Source organism: Melanerpes formicivorus, unplaced genomic scaffold (assembly GCF_026170545.1).
Source record: "Melanerpes formicivorus ecotype bairdi unplaced genomic scaffold, bMelFor1.0.p_v2 SCAF_4, whole genome shotgun sequence".
NCBI lineage: Eukaryota > Metazoa > Chordata > Aves > Piciformes > Picidae > Melanerpes > Melanerpes formicivorus.
In genome coordinates this window covers 12,226,003-12,248,225 of record NW_027142356.1, presented here as the reverse complement: position 1 = coordinate 12,248,225, position 22,223 = coordinate 12,226,003, and the positions used below count along the sequence as shown (strand labels likewise).

At 41.1% G+C, this 22,223-nt stretch overlaps 1 protein-coding gene across 11 annotated transcripts in view; it reads left to right on the top strand.

Moving 5' to 3' along the window:
• Nucleotides 1–22,223, top strand: part of STOX2 (storkhead box 2) — a 150,369-nt gene that overhangs the window by 90,910 nt on the left and 37,236 nt on the right. Inside the window, exon 1 of one of the 11 annotated variants that reach the window (XM_068136998.1) lies at nt 11,107–11,125. The exons of 9 other annotated variants lie outside the window; for them this stretch is intronic. The gene's annotated coding sequence lies outside the window, so the exon portion shown is untranslated. Of the gene's footprint in view, nt 1–11,106; nt 11,126–17,832; nt 17,852–22,223 lie in introns of those variants that run through there. One more of the 11 variants, XM_068136999.1, reaches the window with a different exon arrangement.

Below are 22,223 nucleotides of genomic sequence, written 5' to 3'. Positions count from 1 at the left end.
TTTACTTAGTAGTTAGATCATAGAAAAACTGTGGTTAAACTCAGAGCATGTTATTAAGTGCAAAAGGTTTGTCTTGTTAATCTCAGTTTCAGGGCTCTTCACTAGCAAATTCTTCTTAGATTTTCCCCTGCCTTTTCAGCAGTGGAGAGGAGTAAGACGGTTAACTGCTAGAAACCTGTAGGCTGTACTCTGCCTCAAAGCATAAGTGCTCCTTTCTATGTATGGTCTAGGAGAATGTATTTAATTCTGCAGCCAGGGGAGCCCTGGATGTGTGAATGTTAAAGGAATGGGTCACAAATAAAGTTGGAACATTCAGCAGTATTTCACAACTCTGAAATGGAGTACATGAAGTGCAGTGTTAGTAAATGTTTATATAAAGCATGCTAGGGTATTACATGGAACAGTTGTACCTCTCTTATCCTTATCTCAGGCACGTATCTCTAGCTAAAGCCAAGTGGCTTGCAGGTTGAAATTGCTCAGTATTTTTGAAGTTAGTATGTTAATGAAATATGCTAAACAGCTTGGGTTTATGTGTGAGCATTTGGAGTATTTTTTTTGCCTGACTACATTTTATCTTTGAAGACACAAAACTCATGTAGTCAGAAGGAAAAGGCCAAAGTCTAATGAGTTTAATTGCAAAGAGCTGATGTTTGTGGATGCTCCTTAGCATTTGCAGCTCAACTTGGTTTTTAAAAGTCTTTTGTATAAAAATACTTATGATATGAGAGAGTAAATCCTACATTACCCTCTTTCACAGCTATTAAAGTGAGGTTGCTATTTCCATGGTCAGGAGCAAAATGATGGGAGTTGGATGGCCTGTCACCAAACCTGTGTGACCAAGTGTTCATGAATGTTGGGAATACTGTGTACTAATGTATATTGGATGTGTTGTGGCTCCTGCTGTGTTGTACACTTGTAAGAGCTGCCTGGAACCATCTCAGAACAGCAGTAAGAATATATCAAGACATGACTTTTTTTCTAGAGATCCAGAAATCATAGTTATGCTCAGATCTTTCTTAGTACACATGGGTTCATCGTTTTGGTTTTGTCCTGTGAAAAACAGGAGGCATAACCTGCTTTTGTAGCTTGCATTCAGTGAGTTCATGTTTCTTGTATAGTTCAAAATGGAAGAGAGATTTTTCTTGTAGTGTGAACCACTAAAATTGAGATCTTACGGTGCTTGTCCTCGTTTTTGTGATGGTAGAAGACTCTCATCTTTTTTGCGGTGATGTCTGCGTTGTGATTGCAGCTGTAGTTTACATGGAGGGATAACATTAGGCAGCAAATTAATATTGGATTTATAGCTTTTATTAGGATAGTTCATCGAACAAGAACAGCCAGATTTTCATATGACATAAGGAAATGGTCTGTGGCTCACCACTAAAGCAAACCTTGGTAAGACTTTGGAGGTCAAAGGTGGGATGTGCTTTCTAGTGGTTCTCAAAGCATCAGCAGCATGACATCAGTGGAGATGTCTTTTTTTGTGGCGTTGGTCGTAAACACACGTGCTTTGAAGTGATTTCTTTTTTATTTCAGATCTAGCACTCCTGAACTTCCTGTGCTTCTCATCTTCAGTAATCAGAGGCTAATGTTGTTGGTTTTTTTTTTGCCTTTCCCTTTCTTTTCAGCCTCTTCACTCTTCCATTTCATTCCCCACATTGCAGTTGGGAAGAGGTAATTTTATTCTGTATTGGAACCAGTGAAGCCGCAGAAGCAGGTACTTCTTTGTAGCCAAAGAGACTGGGAACACATCAGCGTGGTGGTATTTTAAGTGCTAGTTGGTAGTTTCTCGGTGGGGCCTTCCATAGTTGGCAGTACTTTGCCATTTTCCATGTTGTGATACTTGAATACCTTTCTTGCCTTGCCTCTACAGGCGTTGGTCAAGTGGACCTCCAGTCTAATACAACATTTTAGAAATTTTGATATGCCTTTGGCTCTTGAGAGAAATGGCTTAGCATCAGTTTTACCAAGGGCAGTTGAGTCTGGTAGAAGCTGAATTGCGGTGCTTAGAGGAACAGCCAGACAAATGGCACTAGAGAAATAGCTCAGGAGCCCTGAAGCCAAAGGTACAAACGTATCAAGGGATATACAAGATAGTTTTTTTCAGAATTTATAGTAATTTTTTTTTTCTCCAAATATCATTTGCAAATCTTCATACCAAGGAAATAAGTTATAGTTTTGTGTCATCAAGAGAAACAGACTATGTTTTTATTTGTTTCCTTTATTGCTATCTCAAGGTATCCTCTGAAACACCTTCAGACATCTCAGGACTGTGGATGTCCTGACAGTGAATGGCTCTATTCCAGGTTGTTTCCAAAATAAGGCTTTTCCTGATTCCTCTGCACTTCGTCAGCAGCTTTCAGATAGTTTTGTGTGATGTTTGTAGGGAGTTTGACCTATAAAATATCAGCAAGTATGAGGAGAATATTTCAAAATCAGATTAAGCCACTGATTCTATGTTATCAGCACATGTGCTATACCTCTGGTTCTCTCAGATGCGAGTCTGTGCAAGACATTTTTGCTCCTGGCCTTTACCCTGAGACACTCCTGCCTTTATTTCACCCTTAGGTCTGCTGGGCTCTCTGCCCCCAAACAATGACCTTACTTTCAGGAAAGATCCCTTCCCACAGCTTTGCTTTCTGCTCTCATATCATGTAGGCAGAGCTTACAGTACAAGGCTTTGAAGGTTTCGGGAAGCAAGACCAAGTTTTCTTTTGCAGAGGAATCAAAACAGAGTTCTGAGTAGTGAACAGAAGCAAGATATCAAGACCTATTGGATTGTGGGACACAAGCAATTGCTCTTCGGGCTCACTTACTGTGAATATTAAAGTACTGTAATTGGAGAGATAATATTTATGTGTTTGGATTTTTCCTTGCTAGGGGGTGTATATGTTTTGTCTCTATAAGGAAATGTTTACTTGCACTCAAAAGTAGTGGTACTTCACTCATGCCTAGTGCAGATATTGTTCTGGGATCTGTAAGTGCACTCAGGCCAAGCTTAATGCAGCATCTTCTCAGTACAGATGCAACAAAAAGTCATAGCAAATCAGATACATTTTGAGTTTTTATTGCTGCCTTTTTATTAAAAACCAGCTTAATTTAATGATCTGAAGGAAATATTGTGCACTGATCATGGACATGGCTCATTTTGTTATTTGTGGGTAGGTTGTTTTGGTTTTTGTTGGCTTTGCTGATCTGAAGCGTCACGGTTTGGGGAGGTGTTGAGATATAATCGTGTTTAATTTTTTTGCATGAGCAATGTGATATTTTGGCTTCAGAGATGACAGTGGTATGTTGAAGTAACAGTTTAAAACTATTTGGAGATAAATGTATGCTTGTTGTGTAAAAGTCACTAGCTGACAACTGTTGTAAAATGATCTTGAATTCATTGACCTAAGTTTATATGGCAGGTAGCAAAGAAACTTCATCCCGGAAATCTAAACTTGGGTGTTAAATTATCTGGGATGCTACCTTCCCCACATTCTTAAGCCATTCATTAGTAAAAAGGAAAAGAAAACAAAAACTAAAGGTTAAGGGTGAAATACTCTGACCTTCAATCAAGTCATTCTGTGCAAAGAAAAAATGTCTCACATACTGCACTTAAATGTTGCAGTGGCAAGAGTACTTGTGCTAATTCAAAGCATTCAGGATTTAAAAGTAGTTTAGTCAGACTTTTAGGTTTGAACTAAAATAAATTGGCATATGGTAAGTGGAAGAACATATAATCACCCTGCTGCCTCAAAATTCTTTTGAGGTCAAGAATTTGAAAACAGGAACTTATAGTGTAGCTTGTGAACACAATAGGAACAGCTGGTGCTCAGCACTTTTGAAAATGAGGTCACTTTATTCTTGGTTGAAATGTGCAAAATGGGTCATCTGGGCATAGGCTCAAGACAAAGGCCAAGCACATGGCCATTTATAACCGGGTTGTCCACATTTCCAAACCAGTTGTTTAGAAGGATTCAGTTAAGCAAAGAAACATTGGGATAGGACTGCATTTTCTCCAACTTTTGAAGCATAGAACTCATTAGGAAAATAAATCTCTGCCATATATTTTTAAAGATCTACTCATCCTAGGGATGACATCATCCATATTTTCCACAGTTACCCCTCCCTCTTGTGCCTTTCTACTTGTCATTCACATAACCTACTTTAGGAAACACTGCTCTATTGTACAGTCCTTGGGAATGCTCCCTCTACACTAGTCTCAGCCCTGGGACTTCTCTGGTCCTGCCAGCAAAACAAAGGAGAAAATCCCGAATATGCACAAAACTCGTATCATCATTATCCAACCCTAAAGATGTGTTAGGAAAAATAACAAGAGCTCTGCATAGATTTGATTGTTGAATTTTCATATTATTTTCAAATTATGCATAAGTTGATAGCATTAAGGCCCAAATTCTGCACTTTTCAGTAACTGAACTGCTCTTACTAATGCATCCGAGGTGATGGTACCAGACACAGGATACAGGCATATCAATTTGCAAATTTGAGACACAATGTTGATTGATGTTGACTGTTGCATGACATGTATCAGAAGTTTAGCATGAGAACTGATACATTTTTTCAGTGGGAGTATGCAGGTCTTGGATTCCAGACCCTGTTACCAGCCATCCCAGTAGCCTGTACAAGCTGGTGTCTGATGGAACACGTAAATGAGGAAAATTCAGCTTGGAAGAGCTCTCAGGTGTTTGTATTGCAGCCTCTTCCTCATAAATCCAAGCCGTTCCTCTCAAGTGGAGTTGAATGCTTGTGCACAAACAATGCTTTTTAAACTCAAGTAAATTCTGTTAATTTATTTGGGGAATGGAACACACAAATCACAGTGGCCGTAAGCAAAAGCTTGAAGCCCATGCTAAAATACACAGTGCCTCCAATTCAGGGACTACTCTTTTTAGTCATTTTGTCTTACGTAGATGTGTATTTTGTTAACCTAGGCCTGGTTTATGCCATTTCTTAATTTAACTGCAAAAATACTGGTTTTGTTGATTACATAATACTTCTGAATCATTGTTCTCATTTTTTTGTGCAGTTTTGTGTCCAGTTGATGGAATAACCCAAGAAAGTACATAGTGACATTATCAAGAATAAACAAACCAGAAGGTAAAATTATGTGTTCTCAAGTCCTGTGCGTATTGCCACCTGAAGGTAGACCTGTGCTAAGAGTTAGCCAGGGCTGCATCTCATAGCTAGCACTAGCTCTCAAATGTGCCCATGTGAATGGTTCTTATTATTTTATTATTGTAAATTCAGTTTACTGAGGCAGACTTAGTGATTGCCTTTATACAAGTGAGGTAATTTCCCTGTCTAAACCAAACTTACATTTTGGCTAGTTTTTAATACGAGCTGTCAAAAAGAGCATTGAAGAAAATGACAAAGTGGTGATAGCAGCAGTGCAATGAATTCTACACTGGAAGAGCATAAAATAAGAAGGCAGCTCCGTGGTTGGCAAAGAACAAACAGGGCTGAGCTGGGGTATTAGCGCTCATCATTGCAGAACAGAATGTTGCTTGTACAACATGTTTAAATTTGGTTTTGAAAAGTGTTTCTCTTCCATTGAAGAAATTCAACTGAACTATGTATATGAAGTGATAAATATTTAGTGGCAACTAGGTAGTTAAAATCCCAACCCATTCTGCATCTTCATATTCTTTTTCTGTCTACCACAAGGTCTCAGATATCTTTCAGCAGTCAGAAATACCATCTTATGATACCATTTGACTTTACCACTTCCAATTTCACTGGTAGAAGAAAGCGCTTAAAAAATGAAGGATAAGTATCCCAGTATCCTTCTCCTTCCAAGGTTTGCCTTGCATGAATTGCCGCACTAAAGAACGATTAATGACGAGCCAGGAGATGGAACAAGAGAGGCTGGCATAGCAGGCAGGAACAAAATTGTCTGCTGGATGCCCAAATGAAAGGGCTGTGTCTGGAGGAGCAGTGGTGGTGTCTGTCTTGTTTTTAATGTCATGAATTGTCTCCCTTTTGACTTCATGCCAAGCTCCAGTAGTTTTCATCTTACGAGGTTTTCATCTTATAAGGAAGACTACTTCAGTATTTGCAGCCGCTGTAGTAGATTCTTGCTTTGCAGAAGAGGTATTTGAAGGCTAACAGGAGTATTTGCTAGTCATTCCACGGTGCACTTTGTGTTTCATTTCATCCTCAATTGAAACTCACTAGATTAATAAATACAACAGTTTGTGAGTTACTTGTCTAGGATTTCACACGTAGTCATTTCTGTCCTTGCAAGAGTGGCATGCTAAAGAAGCTGTGTACAGTGTGGGTTCTGTTTAGAAAAGAGCTATTTCTGGCATCCCTGCAGTATCTTTTACATGATGGTGTTTTTGTTTCTTACTCAGAGCTGAAAGGTTTGTGCGTGTGTTATGTGGATACAACTATTTGTGTGCCCTACCATAATGCAGCAGGGATTTTGGAACTTTGTGTTCCATGATACATTTCCCTTGAAGTGGTTAGTTTTCTTTTCAACTTTCTGCACAGCTAAGACTTGAAAGCAGCCCTCCGTCAAAGTGTAAATATTCATACAGGTAGGTTGCAAGCCAGATCTAGTTGTGCTTTAAATGTAGTCACTGAGAACATTTAGACTGCACACATACCCTTATTATGGAGCTGGAGGAGTGGAAGGGCAGCCCTTTAAGCCTGTGATATGCCCAGAGAAAAACTATCCTCAGTGCAGAGACTGGATAGCATTCTAGAGGGATCTCTTCAGACATCAGTGCACAAACCCTAAGCAGGGTGACTGCTAGGGGGAGGGGTGCGGGGAAAGAAGATATGTTCCTGGATAAGACTTCTGCATGGTGTGGAGCTTCAAGAAGACAGCTGTAATCAGACCCTGAGATCACAGAGCAGCCAGTGCAAGGGAGGGAAGCTCAGAGAATATTGAATGTTTCTTTCACCAGGCTTGACATTCTCTGGTGGTCAGCAATGGGATGAGACTGCAGTGTAACCTGCGGTGCTAGATGTTAGTGCTGCAACAAGAAAAGTGCCTTTAGTTGTAAATTTAGACATTTTAATCATCAATGAAACAACCCCCTGCCCACAACCAACTCTGCCTAAGTCAAACTTAAGGAGCTTTAACTTCCTTACATACCTAAGGTCAAGTGACTGCATAGCAGCTCTGACATCTTCCCCAGTGAAATGCAGTAGTGCAGCTTGCTGTACTTCATGTTGGATGATATGTCGAACTCCTTGATTTAAACACTGGTCAGGAGGGAGTAATTAGCTTTGTCTGCAATACTCTAGTATTAGCTGTCATAAGAAAAATCTTAGCTGTGCTAGTGTCTTTTTCACCTGTAGAAGAAAAGTTTGAGTACTGCATGCTTGCATGTAAGTATATATATGTATCACAAATACACAGATCTATTTGATTCTGCACTTTTAAAAACTTACCTGTGCTCCTTTTGTTCTGTACCAGTTGTTTATTCCAATGCAGTGTACTGATCACTGTCTGCATCTGCTTTGTTAGTTTTTTGTTGTGTTTTTATGCTTTTAAGTGAAGGGTATGGGGGCCTCTATAGAATCTTTGTGATATGTATGAACAGACTATCTCTTTGTTTTATCTCCATGAGCTTTGTTTTAAGTGTTTTCTATCTTCAGCTTTTTTGTGCTACAGGTTGAATCACATACGTGATGCTCTTGTTTTGGTCCTGTGCACAATTGACTCCTAAACTCCAAGACCCTTTGCAATATCCCTCATACAAATACACATTTTTACAAGCAAAAATCAGTTGAAATACTCTTGGAGATTAAGTACAATGTTTTTCTGATGTTTTATAATTATCTCATTTAATCATTTTTCCCCAGCAATAATATTGAAGTCTTCAAATATTTAGTATCAGATACTTTTGTCTCAAGTCTTTTTCAAGAGTATTTTGACCAACTTCAGCCTTCTAAATAAATTCTTACAGTAACTCATAGATACACATTTCAGAAATGCTTGGTAGTTGATTCTGAGGGCTAACAGTGAGAAGGACCTAAGGAGACAGTTTCTTAGGACCCATAATGGCAGTGAAATTTTGGTTTAGCCTGACCTCTGCTGGGTAAGTCTTGGATTTGACCCTTCCTCTCTATCCTAACCCAACCCAACTCAACTCTGCCTTTCTGTTGACAATCACCTACTTATGACTGAAAAGTCAAGTGTTGGCTCTGCAAGCACAGAGACTTCATCAAACTTTGCATGCCTAGTGTGCAGCTGAAGAGAAAATGCTGATTTATTCTTCTTTTAATTATTTATTTCTGTTGTGAGGGGGCACCTGTTGTTCTGGGCAGAAAAAATAATAGGATTATAATTGCCTTGAAGCCCTAGGCTCTCAACAATGTACTCAAAGAGGAGTAAGATGCAAGAGATGGAGATGTAGAATATACACAGGTTAAAATATTCTATATTTTATACTGCAAATAAATTCTGTTAGTGAAACAACAATGCAGCAAGAAGAATTTGCAGATTATGAACTACAGCTTGCAAGAGAGACCTCACTTTGGAATTTGGGGAGTGTGGAATAAATCATCCTTCGGGAGCTTTTATTCTCTTTTGTAGCATGGCCATTTCCTTTCCTATCCTTGTAGTTATGTGCAGAACAGCTGAGTTAAAAACAACCTACATAAATGATGCATAAGCTGAATTGATTTCTGTATAAAAAATACTGTCAAGCAAAAAAAAAGAGATAGGAGTGATGCGTAACATTCCACATTCTATCATTCTGCCACTATCTGGTGATGGGAACCTCTGTGTGTGTGTGTGTATTAGGGAATATGTATATAAATGGAGAAAAAACTGTTGGTGAGACAGAGACTATCCATTTTTAAATGAATAGTCCTGTCTGCATTGAAGATGTAGTTTGGGTTTTTGTAGCATTTTGGTCACCTCCCTCTAGTGGTGTGGTGTTAAACTCTGTTCTCCTAAGGCATTAGGAAAGCAGAAGGCAAAATCAGGAATTGCTGGCCTGTCTCCAAATCATTGTGGTTATCAGAACAGCTAGAACTGTCTTACCACAGTGGCTAGTGAAGTCCTCTATGATGTCCACAAGGCTACACTCAGTAGTGTTTGCCTGGGGGATGTTGAAGCCAAAGCTGGGTTACAGACCTGCTGACTATCATCACTGAGGCTGGGGAAAGGGAAAAAAACGGGGTGCAATATTCTCACACGTCAGTGTGACTTGGCTGAGCAGTACTGTAAGGAAAATGGATATGCTGTTGTGGCACACATTCAGTGTGGACCACTGTGATAAGTGATGGGGATGTAAGTGATACTTGTTTTACAGAATTTTAGGGAACTTTAAGAACTCCTTAAAAGCTATGACTTTAACTTGCTGATCTTTTCTTTCTTTTCTGAGCACCACACTCATAAACTGTGAAACTAACCCAGTTTCTTAACAAGCAAAAGAACTAGAAGGAAAAAAGTGAACAACTTTTGAGGTCATCCTAGTTTATATTCAGTTTTGTTGTGCTTTAAATAAGTAAAACAGTGGATGTCATAGTTCATGGGAAGACAAGGCTTCTCATTTCTAACTGAGCTTATGTTCCTTGTGGTAGGTACAGGCCCTGGTATGAGGATAGAGTTCATGATACTTGGTTATGTATTCACAGAAGATGTTCTTTGTTTCCTTTGTAACTAAATAGATAACAAGAAATGGAGATTGGTAACCCATGGAGGCAACCACTGGAAAATTAATCTACCAGGGGTCTCATAAACTGTCTTGAGCTTCTTCTTAATGAAGAGTTCTCAGGTAATACATGCCTGGACTGGGAGAGATTATGGGTAGATATTAACAGGATGTTGAGCTAATTGCTGACACAGAGCTGGTTCCCCTTCTTTCTTCACTTTGAACCTTAATTACATCCTGAGAATGAAGAGTGAACCAAGAAAGAAAGAAAAACAGCCTGAAAAACCAAACCACCAAAAAAAAAGTCCAACTCAAAACAAGAGTCTTGGAAATTGATTTTGGAAAGCAGGTCATAGGGATGAAGTGAAGGTGCTGCTGGCTGGAAGGTATTCTGCAGTAACCTGGGTAGAAATCCTTTGTCTGTGCCAAAGTGCCCCATGATGGGACCGTGATGAGCAGCATTTGGAGGCTCTGGATTCTGCCCTGCTTCCAGTCCTGCCATCTCCCAGGCCAGCAGCCCTGGCCTATATCTGAGTAGATGCTTGGAAAATGTGTTCGGGATGGTCAGCCTCTAGTGGCGCGGGCCAGCCTAGGGCTTGCTGTGATTTTCACATTATCCCCACAGGGCCATCCCTTCATTTCCTATGGTCAAGTAAAGAGCTTGTCTGTTTGGTCTGGGTAGCCAGTGGCACCACTGTGCTTATGTTGTTTGCTTGCTTATAGGTCTCCCCTGATCTTAGACTTGTTCAGTTTGGGGCTTTTTTTTAGAGGAAAAATATTGAAGCCCTTTAAGATAAGGCTTCATAATGGATGGTGGCAGCATCTACTGAGAACCCCATCAGGATAAGTATTTATCTCACATTCTCCTTAAAACTTTTGGGTTTCTTTTTTTCTTCCAGCTTAAATTGGGGGGGGGGACAACAAAAAAACCCACAAAAACCAACATCAATTTCAATTTCCCTAATGCTGCAGACTTTTTTTTCCTCCAGGAACTGAAAATCTGCCAGTTTTGTTCCTTTTTTCCCCCCCTTCATAACTCTTTAGATCTGTCTCTCCTCTGTTTTGTTTTGTTTTGTTTTTTTAATCTATCTGTCTGTTTTCTTGATTTCATCTTCTATCGCATTTCTCATCCTGGAAGAGCATTTCTCCTTTCTCATTATATCATGTGTGCTCTTTTGCTCTCCCCCCTCACCATCAGCCCTCCACCTCATCCTTTCAGGTGGGATAGAGTACGCTTCTAATCACCCATACTTTTTATCTTCTTTCTGGATCTTAGGCAAAGTCTTTCTGATCTCTGTGTGTGTTCTGGAACAGAACAAGCCAGGATTGGGACAGGGTGATGCTGAAAGCAAAATCACTGAGCAACAACTGAGACTCATCTTTAAAGCAAAAAGTTAACTTTGTGATTCGTTATGTTCTTAGGAGGACCTAGAAAGCTCTTTCTGTGTTTGTACATTTAAAGTGCTGCTTGCATTTGAATGAATTCAGGAGGTCTGTTTGAAGAGGTAAGGTACGGGAATGAGAGTTTAAGTGCATTTGTTCAAGGACATTTAGGTGTTTTGGAGTCTGGCATTTGTCACATCAAACATTTAAAATGTTCTCTGTCTTTTGTTTTTTTTTCTGTTTTATTCTTGTTTGGGTTTTATTTGGTTGTTTTATTGTTTGTGTGTGTTGGTTATTTTTTTTTCTTTTATGGGGGGTAAGGAGATAGCAGGCAGAGAATCAGGATAACGGGTTTAACAAAGGGAAATAGTTCGTGTGAATCACTCCCCAGGATGCTTCTCATTCAATCTTAATTGGAAACGCATTTTAAATCACTTCCATCCATACGGTTCTGTGTGCATCTTTTGGGTTTGTAATAGAAGGCAGAACAAAATTAACTCCCAAAATGAGAGATTCTCATCTGAAGAGGCTACATGGCTTCATCCATGATACTCCTGAAAGATCTAATTTGTTTTTCTTCTTTACATATGCTCAGCATCTGCCTGGATTTTTGAGGCATCTCTCTACAAAGGTGTGAGACCCAGTTAACTAGAGTAGAAGTTTAGGGAGAAGTTTCTAACTAAAATACATTTTTTGCCTCTTGAAATTTAGCCTTGTCTTCATTTACTGCACTTCCAAGAAGTACTTCATAATGGACATCTTGGGGTTTTTTAGCTAATAGCTGAGTAATGAGTAGCCCTGACTAACAAGAACGATGCATCCAGTACAAGAGAGGCGTGGGGACATGCCTAGTGGTATGTCTACCTTGATTTACGGCACTCTCTGCATCATTAAATTTCCATTTAAAACTGCTGATGTTAGGTGCTTGTCTTTGTGAGAGGCAATAATAACATCACAGAACTTTCTTATTTGCATCTTGGTAATAGATAGTTAATATTAAATGATGCTATTCAGGATCTGGGCTCCAATAAGAGATGATAGAAAGAATTGCAAATAATCTATATTCTTGACCACAGAGGTCACACTTAAGAACATAGAGATGTCAGACAAATGCCTGAATGTTTTTCCTATGTTTCAAGAACCTGCCCACCAATTAGATCTTGTTTTCACAATGGTTATTCATTATTGCTATTCAATATGTGCACTAGCAATGAGAAAACACCAGTTTTTCATGGGCTTTGAGTGTTGATCAGCTTTAAGGCAAGACCACAGCAGATCTTTAAAACAATACTGGTGCTTTTGCATGCAGCAACCACAATTCATTTTTCCGTAGCATTTTTGTATGCATTAGAAATTGGTGGCACAGAATATTTTCTTAGTATGATTTGTTCACTTACCGAAAGGTTGCCCTCTCTGATCTACCTAAGTAGGAAGAAACTGAGGACTGACAGTCCCTTCATACAGAAATGCTTGGTTAGGTGCTCCACATATTATTTCCAGAAGCAGATTGTCTGAGACTCCTACCTCACTCAATCTTAAATTGCTTAATCCACAGCCCGGTACCAGGTCCCCAGATGACCTGAAACCTCTACTAGCCCCAGAGTCTTCCAGCAGCAAGCCTGGACTGCTAAGCTTGATGGTACCCTTCTGAGCTAATAAGCAACTCTACATGGTGGGAAGGATGAAATCATGCTGTAGACAGCATCAGCATTCAGGTTCCTTTGCTTGGGGCTTGTCTTTATCACTTCAGAATCAAGATTTGAAATTAAAACCAAACATTTCAAAAGCAGTCCTGCTGCCCTGCAGGGGTTTGTCTTAATGCTTGCTCCTTTGTAGCCTGTCTTCCAGGTATTCAGATGCTTTCCCAGCTATAACAGTTCCCACAGCTGCCTTTGGTAGAGGCCTAAATCTGAAGACAGATTCAGATAGGTCTTTGAATTCTCTCTCTTTGCTACTGCTGCAGGTGACTGTTAAACCTTTTCACAAATGGCTCAAGATCCATTTTAAAACCAGGTTTTTGCCCCTGTTGTTCCTGTTAAAAGGCTGTGCTGCTGTTCCACTGTCACGAGTAGCAATCTGGATCTCAGTTTGTCTGAATTTTCTATTTTCTGAAGCAATGTTATTTTCTGGGTGATGCCAGGTGTCTCCATCAGTGCTGACTGTCCTGGATCCTGTCATGTCTGTTCTGCCTAAATGCATAATTTAGCATAAAGGGTGTTAACCTCCTGTGCTGCAAAATGAGATGGGTTTTTAAGGTTTATGTTTTAGATGAGAACTATTATTGTGATAGTAATTTACGTTAAGTGCTGACTAAGTCTTTGAAGATAATCTGTTTTGTAATTTATCACCTCTTTCCTTTTGTTTTCTTTTCAGTTTGTTTTCTCTGTGAGTGTGATGGACAAAATTTCTGTTTCAGACTTACATGCCTGCTTCCTGTTTTCTTTTTGACATATTTCTTCAAGCTCTCTTATTTTCCTTCTTCTCTTTGCATGCATGAAATGCTTAATGCCCTCAATCTGCATGAAAATGTTTTGTATATAACTAAAAGCTCCCTTAGGACTGCAGACTTTTAAATGGAACAATTTAAACATTTTCCACACAAATGGGCACTTGGGGCAAATGTCATTATAAAAATTGTAAAAATACTACTTGTTGTCACTGGGTTTTGGTGTAGTTTGTTTGTTTGGTGTTTATATAATTTATTTGTTTTCAGTTTTTATTCCTTCAAGACCTGCCTCTCCAGTTACAGTGGAAATTGCAAATCAGCTAGAGTCAGCATACTTTCTATTACTGGCAGAGAAGTAAAGAGTTTTTAAGGCTGGGAGGTTAGACTTGGAAGAAGAAAGAGAAACAACAGGCAGTCTTCTCTGCTTCAGTCAGTGTGGTGCAGGTGTTGAGGCTTACATGATGGTGTTGCTACTTTCCTGTTCCGAGTTGTACATACATATCTGTGAAGACATGCAAATCAATCAAGTGTTGCATTCACAAGATAGGTTAAAAAAAATGCAGAAAAAGGCAAAACCACTTCAAGCTCCAATCCTGCTAAGACTGAATGAAAGTTTTCATTTGAAACTAGTGTGTAAGTTTCTCAAGCTTCAGATGCGGAAGTACACAATACCAGATATTCTTGTAAGGACATATGTTGAAACTCGTGTTGTAAAACGTGAGGCTTACATGTGGTGGACTAGTGGACAGCAGCTCTATATTGCAGAGGTTTTTGGATTCTAAGGAAATTGTTTTCTGATTTAGAATAGAATTAACCAGGTTGGAGAGACCTTTGATATCGAGTCCAACCTATCATCCAACACTATCTAATCAACTAAACCATGGCACCAAGCACCCCATCCAGTCTCTTCCTAAACACCTCCAGTGATGGTGACTCTGCCACCTCCCTGGGCAGCCCACTCCAATGGCCAATCACTCTTTCTGTGGAGAACTTCTTCCTAACATCTAGTCCAAACCTCCCCTGGTGCAGCTTGAGACTGTGTCTTCTTGTACTGGTGCTGGTTGCCTGGGAGAAGAGACCAGCCCCCACCTGTCTACAACCTCCCTTCAGGTAGTTGTAGACAGCAATATGGTCTGCCCTGAGCCTCCTCTTCTCCAGGCTAAGCAATCCCAGCTCCCTCAGCCTCTCCTCATAGGGCTTGTGCTCCAAACCCCTCACCAGTTTTGCTGGAATGTGTCCAGAGAAGGGCAACAAGTCAACATCTTTCCTAAACTGAGAGGCCCAGAACTAGACACAGTACTCAAGGTGTGGCCTAACCTGTGCTGAGTACAGGGGCAGAATGAATGAAACAGAGCTCCAAAGTAGGCAAATTTCATGTGGAAGAAAATCCTAAAGCCACTATTTTCAGATCAGATGAAATACTTAATTCCAGCAGGATCAGACAGTATTGTTTCAAATCGATTGTTCTGAAAGGTATTAGGTAATGTCTAAAAATGTTTAAACAAACTAATTTGAAGGGAGAGAATGATGTTTGTCAAAATATTTCTCCCTCTCCCCAAAATTAGTATTTCACAGTCGATGTATGGCTTTGTGATACATTTTAAAATTAGCAGAATTGTATTCTACAAAGTAGGATGTCGTCCATGTGAAGCCATTCTTTGACTGTCACCTGTGTTTTGGGGAGATACTCTAGCAATGGGTGGAGCAATGCAGTGTTCTACCCATCTTCTCCTGCATGTTATTTTCCACTGGAGTGGTTGGTATCTGATGTCTAACAGACTGTGTTCTTTGGGAAACTCAGTTGCTGCTGGTGGTGATTTTCAACAGGCCCGTGATACTGCTAATGAAAATGGGTACTTACTGCCTCTGTCAGAGCGGCATAATTGTAAAACACATTCTTGCAATGTGAGCTTGCTGCTTATATTCCTGTTTACTCCAGCTATGTGTCCTTACTCTGATGAAGTCTTGATGGTCTGTCAGATGTGACGGACTATTCTTACTTTTGCAAAAATTGCCCTTTATTGATAGAACCGGTGCTGATAGACCTGAATCCAGATGCCATTAAAACAGGCAGCATTTCATAAACTCTTTGAAAAATGCAGCTGTCACGTGGATTTGCTGTCACTGTGGTGATAGTGTCAGTCATTTTTGTAGTGAGTTGCTGTATTCAGTTTCATGATAACTGAAACAGTTCTTACATGTAACTTGTGGTCCCCAGACCAAGAGGCCCTGTTTCTCCATACCTGTGTTGCCTGTTTGGCAACTGCATCCTACTTTGCTGTAAGACAGTGGCTCCTCTGTCCTAATAGTCAGGATTTGGCATAAAATACTCAAAGATATTTATTTTTTTTTGGCAGAACTAGCTTTCTGCTGGGTTAGCTCTCTAAAATAAACCTTTATTAGAATAAACCAAACCAGGTTGGAAGAGACCTTCAAGATCATCGTGTCCAACCCATCAACCAATCCAACCCACCCAAACAGCTAACCCATGGCACCAAGCACCCCATCAAGTCTCCTTCTGAACACCTTCAATGACGGCGACTCCACCACCTCCCCGGGCAACCCATTCCATAGCGCAATCACTCTTTCTGTATAGAACTTCTTCCTGACATCCAACCTGAACCTCCCCTGGCGCAGCCTGAGACTGTGTCCTCTTGTTCTGGTACTGGGTGCCTGGGAGAAGAGACCATCATCAGCCTGTCTACAACCTCCCTTCAGGTAGTTGTAGAGAGTGATAAGGTCACCCCTGAGTCTCCTCTTCTCCAGGCTAAGCAGCCCCAGCTCCCTCAGTCTCTCCTCATAGGGCTTGTGTTCCAAACCCCTCACCAACTTTGTTGCTCTTCTCTGGACTCGTTCCAGCAAGTCAACATCCTTCCTAAACTGAGGGGCCCAGAACTGGACACAGTACTCGAGGTGTGGCCTAACCAGTGCAGTGTACAGGGGCAGAATGACCTCCCTGCTCCTGCTGGCCACACTGTTCTTGATGCAGGCCAGGATGCCATTGGCCCTCTTGGCTGCCTGGGCACACTGCAGGCTCATGTTAAAATGATTCATGGGTAAGAGTCAGCCATAGATGCTGGCTGTACTGGGTTAGGTGAGGAGAGCAATGATTAGCCTTCAGTTTGTTTGGCTATGTTGTGCACTTAGGTGTCTATGGATGCTTTAATGATGACTTATTTGTGTAAGGGCTTTCAGTTTCCTATGAACAAAAGAGAAGTACAACTAAATACCACCAGCATGGTGATGGATTCCTCATGCCATCTGAAATGGCAGTGATGACATCCAGTTAACAGCATTTTCTGTATGAATCCAGGCTTAGTTTTCTGCTATAGTTCAGGCTGGAATGATTTTGATACTTTTTGTGGCTCTCTCAACTGTTCTGATGGAGTGCTGTGAACTGATTTTGAGCATGAAGCTCAGCTTGGCTTCTCCAGAGCTGATGAAAAGAGTTTGGTTCTGGTTCTACTGCTAACTTAGGTCTTTTGCCTATTAAAAGCACTTGATTTGCTTGTAAGGTTTTAAGCACAGAAAAGGGCATGTAATTTCTAATGTATGCATCTGACATGAGTGTATCAAGAGCAGTATGGGTTTTATGCCTCTTTAGCCTGATTTCTCTGTTGTAAATGGAAGATTTCTGCTATGGGGAAGATAATTTTGCATAAACTATCCAGTAAAGTTTGCCAGATACTTAAAAAGAAAAAAAAATTCTAAAAGGTCCACACATATGTCTAGGATTTGCTAAGTACCAAGGGCTGTAAGCATGACTTTGTAAGCATGATTTTGTATAGGCAGGCCAGAGCTAACTCTGACCTAGTCAACCCTATTAACATAAGCAGTGTAATTGCTGCACCCCAGTGTTCAACACAAACTGGGGATTTTTTTGAATGGTCAGGGAGTTACCTGACATGGGTAGCATGAGACTGAGCCAGGCATATTTCCATCAGTTACAGTCACAGCACTGAATGCACTACAAATGTGTCGGGTAGCTTTCTTGGCCACTCCTTGCTTTTGAATGAAAGCAAATTTCCTGGTGCCATTTAGGGAATCCTGGCAATTAGCCTCTAGATATTAGGTGTGCTAGACCTGTCCTGGATCTTTTCTGGGTGACTAGAAGAATCAAGGTGTGCTGTTTTGAAGATCACCTCCTGGAGTTCTTACTGGTCAGTGCGGGGCCTCAAATTTGGTTCTTGCTATAATTCATTTTCTTGATGATAATCTGTTAGTTCAGTTCAGGTTGACATTTATGAACCCACATCTGACAGGTGGAAAGTTAAACAAGTTGAGTGCATAGCCTAGTTTAATCTTTGCTATGTTCTTTCCTTTTTAGCTGTGAAGGAGAAAAGAGAAAAACTTCTCTAAGGTTCCAACAAAAATCCTGAATTTCAGTATCGGGGCAAATCCCGTAAGTAGAGGTATAGTACTTAGATCATTCCAGGCCTTCAGTTGACAGAAACTATGTAGAGAAAGCTAAGGAAACTTGTTTTCAGATACTGCAGAAGTATGTAAGCACCAGATATTTCCTTATTTCTTTAAATACAAACAAGAGATGCTAATAGAAATGATGGCTTTGGATTGTAAGCTCATAATTTTTGAGCTAGTAATTGCGGCACTTCTATGGGTTGAGCAGTTGCTAGTTTAGCTGTAAGCCATTGTCAGTCATCTTGTCCTCCCTGGTTGTTTGCCAGGTTCTTTCTCCTTTACTTGAGGAAAATCATGAATATTAAGTAATTAAAGGTACATGGTTCACCCCAAAGCCAAATACCAAAACTGGTAAAATCACTATGAGCACTTTTTAACATTGAGTTTTCTTTCAGATTTTTTTCCTTTTCAAAGAAACCTTTAAAATGTAATTGATAAGTATGTAAAGCTGAAGATCACAAGAAGGATGTGATCTTATGCTTCCATAGCCTCATAGATTGTATCTGAAACCATGCTGGCTCTGAACTAGGTTGTGAACTCCTTGGGGCAGGGCTGGTCTTCTTCCAGATACTCTAAAATACCAGACGCTACTGATGTCACCCAGTAAAGAACCATTTCCTCATACCTGACTTGAAAAGGAAGTGATGGGTTTCAGTAGCATTCAAGAAGAGATAGTTGCCAGCATTGAAAAGTCTCAAAGATTGCTGTCAAACAGCAGAAACTAAAGCAATGCTATTAGAAATTGATGTGCAGGCAACTAAATGTTTTGGATACAACATGGTGGTAGTCCTATTTGAAACCCTTGGCACTGCCTCGGCTTGCAGCTTCTGTGATGAACCTTAGCCTGGGGTTTCCTGTATGCCAGAGGTTACACTGGAATTGCCTGCTGGTTTTGTTGTTATTGTCATTGTTTGGGGTTTGTTTGTTTTCACTTTCAGCTGTTTGTTCTGTATGAAAGGGTTGTGTCAGTGATCTTATGTGCATTTCCAGTGTGTAGTTAGAGGGTGAAGGAGATCCTAGCACTTGTGTCACCATGCAGCAGTTCTCAATCTTGCTTAGAGTGATATTTGCCTTTCAAAATTTACTCCTCTGCATTACCTTCTTGATATTTTTTTTTTTCACTTCTCAAGCAGAAAGTTTCCATTTCTTTCAAGTCAGGCAGCTCCAGTAATGGGTTGCATGTCCAAGTGTGGAATAAAAAGCATTTGTGCAGCTTCCTTAAGTAATTTTTAAAAGTGATCTCATAAGGGGAAGAACATTGAAATTAAGACTGAATCAGTGGTTAATTTGCTGCTAGTCTCATTGCAGCTTCCCTTGTGCCTGAATGATAGAGGAGGATGAGGTCATGATGCTGATTCTTGACCACAGCATTCTGCAGACCTTCCATGTCTTACAAGGGCTTGCATCAGCTGCATCCCAGACACTGAGTTAGTGACACAAATGCTGCTTTAGCTTTCTCCTAAATGTCCATGGTGTGATTAGGCTGTATATGTTTCTCACGCCCATGGGCCATGAGACACACCAGCCCTAAAAATCAAGATGGCTGTTTACACACCTGAACAGCAAAGTCCAAATTCATCCTCAGGATCTACAGTGGGCAGCTTTTATTACCCTGTGATTTGCCTTTGTACATTAATGCTCCAGGTTGCTTTTGATTTTATTTATTTATTTATTTATTTATTAAAAGACTATCTAGTCAGACATCATTTTATGAGCAGAGCCAAGAGAGATGGAGAATATGTTTTCTTTTGGCTTTCTCATTTGGTCTGCAGGTTTGGTTTTCAGTATGTGTGGTCACTACTTTTACAAAGCGTGTGTGGGCCATAGATCTTCCTGCATCCATCCAAGATAGAGAGGTAGCAGGTCTTCCTACCCTTCTTGTGCAAAAGCATTTCCTTCATGGTTGTATTTTTAAAACAGGTGGACAATTGACCCAAGTTTCTGTACAAGTGTAGATTCTCCCTCAGCAGAATATTTTGGGAGTATTTTGATGTGGTCTTTTGTTTTACTTTCTTGAACTTTAAAAACCTTGGATCAGTTACGAAGCTGCATTAAGAATTTGCATGAAATACTTGAAGGATTTAGACTTTTGCAGAAGGGAGTGGATTTGGTTGTGGTTAACTCTTCAGATTTACTGCAGACATCAGCTGCACATGTCCTGTCATGCTGCTGCCCTTGGGAAAGCAAAGGGGATTTTGTGCCTTTACTGCTTTGTTTTGGAGTACCAAGCCCCCACTGCACCTTGCTTCAGGTGGGAAAATTTCTTACAAGTACTGAGTGCTGATACAGCAATGGGATGGTAATCTGCTTTACCATGTAAAATTTCTAACCCCAAGTGAAAACACAAGGAAATCCCACAACTCCAAGCATAGAGAAAACCATCAACAGAAGACTTTTTGTGTTTGTTTCTGAGCTCCACCTGTCTGGAGCCCGGGAGGCTGGTGAGGCAGCCACAGCACACAGGCATGCGTGTCCTGTGGGAGCTACTCGTGCACCCAAAATGGTGGTCGCGTGGGTAGCCGTCGCTTTTGGTTGAAAATGTGAAACCGTGTAGCGCAAAGGTGCGGGTAAGGTCACATCTTCGAACTAGGTAGATATTGCTCGTCTTCTCGGTTTGGGGGTCCTGAAACGTTTCAAGACGTGGAAGGGAGCTGCTGGGGCCAGGCCCCTCACGTTGCCGCCACGTGTTGCCGTGGCGACAGGCTGCCGTGCCCTCCCGCGGGGCATGCCGGGACGGCGGCGGGCGGGGCGGCCGCGCCTCAGCTCCGCCGGGAGGCGTCTCTGGTGAGGGACCGCGTCGCTCGGAGCCGCCGCGCCGGGGCGGGCAACGCAGCCTTTCCCCCCCGTTCCAGGCGATTCCCCGCTTTGCTGCACAGTAAAGCCGCGGCAGCGTGGGGCGGTGGGTGACTGCGCTGCTCGCCCCCTCTGGTTGGCGCACGAGTGTTTCTCGGTGCGGCGGGTGGGCGGACCCGGGCGGGCCGGTCGTACCGGCGGGACTGCTTTCCCTCTAGGGAAGCGTGGATTGTGCCTTGCCCTTTGTATTCGGGATTAGCGCGGGGTGTGTGGGCGGTTGAGCATCCGTTGTGCTGTAGCGGGCCGCTGGAGAATTGCCGTTCTGGTAGAGGCCCCTTCTTTTCTGCAGCGAGGTCTGGAGAGACGGGCCGAGCCCAGTGCCTTTGAAGGCAGCAGCCTTACGGCCCGGCTGAATTCGGCCCTGGTTTACAGACCTAGAAAGCTGTGGAGGTTAGTAGCAAAGTGAGTAAATCAGATTCTTTATTGCTGGTGCTGGAGGCCAAAGAAACAAATAACGTTTTCAAATAGGTTACAAAATCTCAATGCATATTTAAAGTGGTTTGAAACTTCGGTCTATGCTATTTATTTGTGGTTTCAGCCGTTTTCCAACTGCAAAATAAAGATCTGAATTTTCCAAACAGGCAGGTGAGACTCTAGATGAAGTATTGATCAGCTACTGCAAAGTTGTCTACTGTTTCCTTCCAGTCCTAGAATGGAAATTGATGTTGGTGTCAGTGCTCATAATGCTGGAAGTTTCTCCTTCCAGCTCCAGTAAGGTGTAAGCAGGCCCTTCCTCAAAATTTTCCAGAAGGTGCAAGATGCTCTCTCACGGTACGGCTGCTTTATGGTTGCAAATTACAAACCAGGCTGGTTTAGGATGTGGAGATCTTAATCTGAAAGCCTGGGACAGTCCCTGGCATTAATTATGCATGCATAGTACACCTCGTGTTGGACCTGTTGCACATGTGAGATGAATCTATATGCATGCAGTCAGCCTGAGTTGCTAGGTATCTAGAAAAGTAAGCAATTACTTTAAAACTATGGGAAAAACGTTTTTGTGTGCAAGCATACAGGGGGCATAGGATTTCTGTGAGTAACGTAGCCTGTTCTCACCTGGTGTTATCAGTCCTTTTCCCCTTCCTTCGATGTAACTTCGTCTAAAAGCTGAAATCAAATGAACTTTTAATTTGTGCTCTGGACAGTTGCATGGAAGCCAGGAAACGTTTGTCAGGCAATTTTTTTGCTATTCTTGATTTGCCTCATGCTGGGGAAGTGGGCAGATAAAGCTTTTGGAATTGTTTCAAACAGTGTCAGGAATTCCTTATTTTACAGAATTTTTAAACAGGATACTCACTGGGGAGTAAACAAGATATTTTTGGAAAAAAAGTGAACTACCAAGTGTAATAAAATTATTACTACAAATACTGTGTTTGCCATAAAGGTTACTGTGGGTACATTTTTTTATCAGGGAATGTTCTCCCTAAATAATAAATGTTCTTGTATTCCTTGCCTAAGCAGAAGATAGGCTAAGGCAATACTTGCTCATTTGGGGTTTTTGGTTG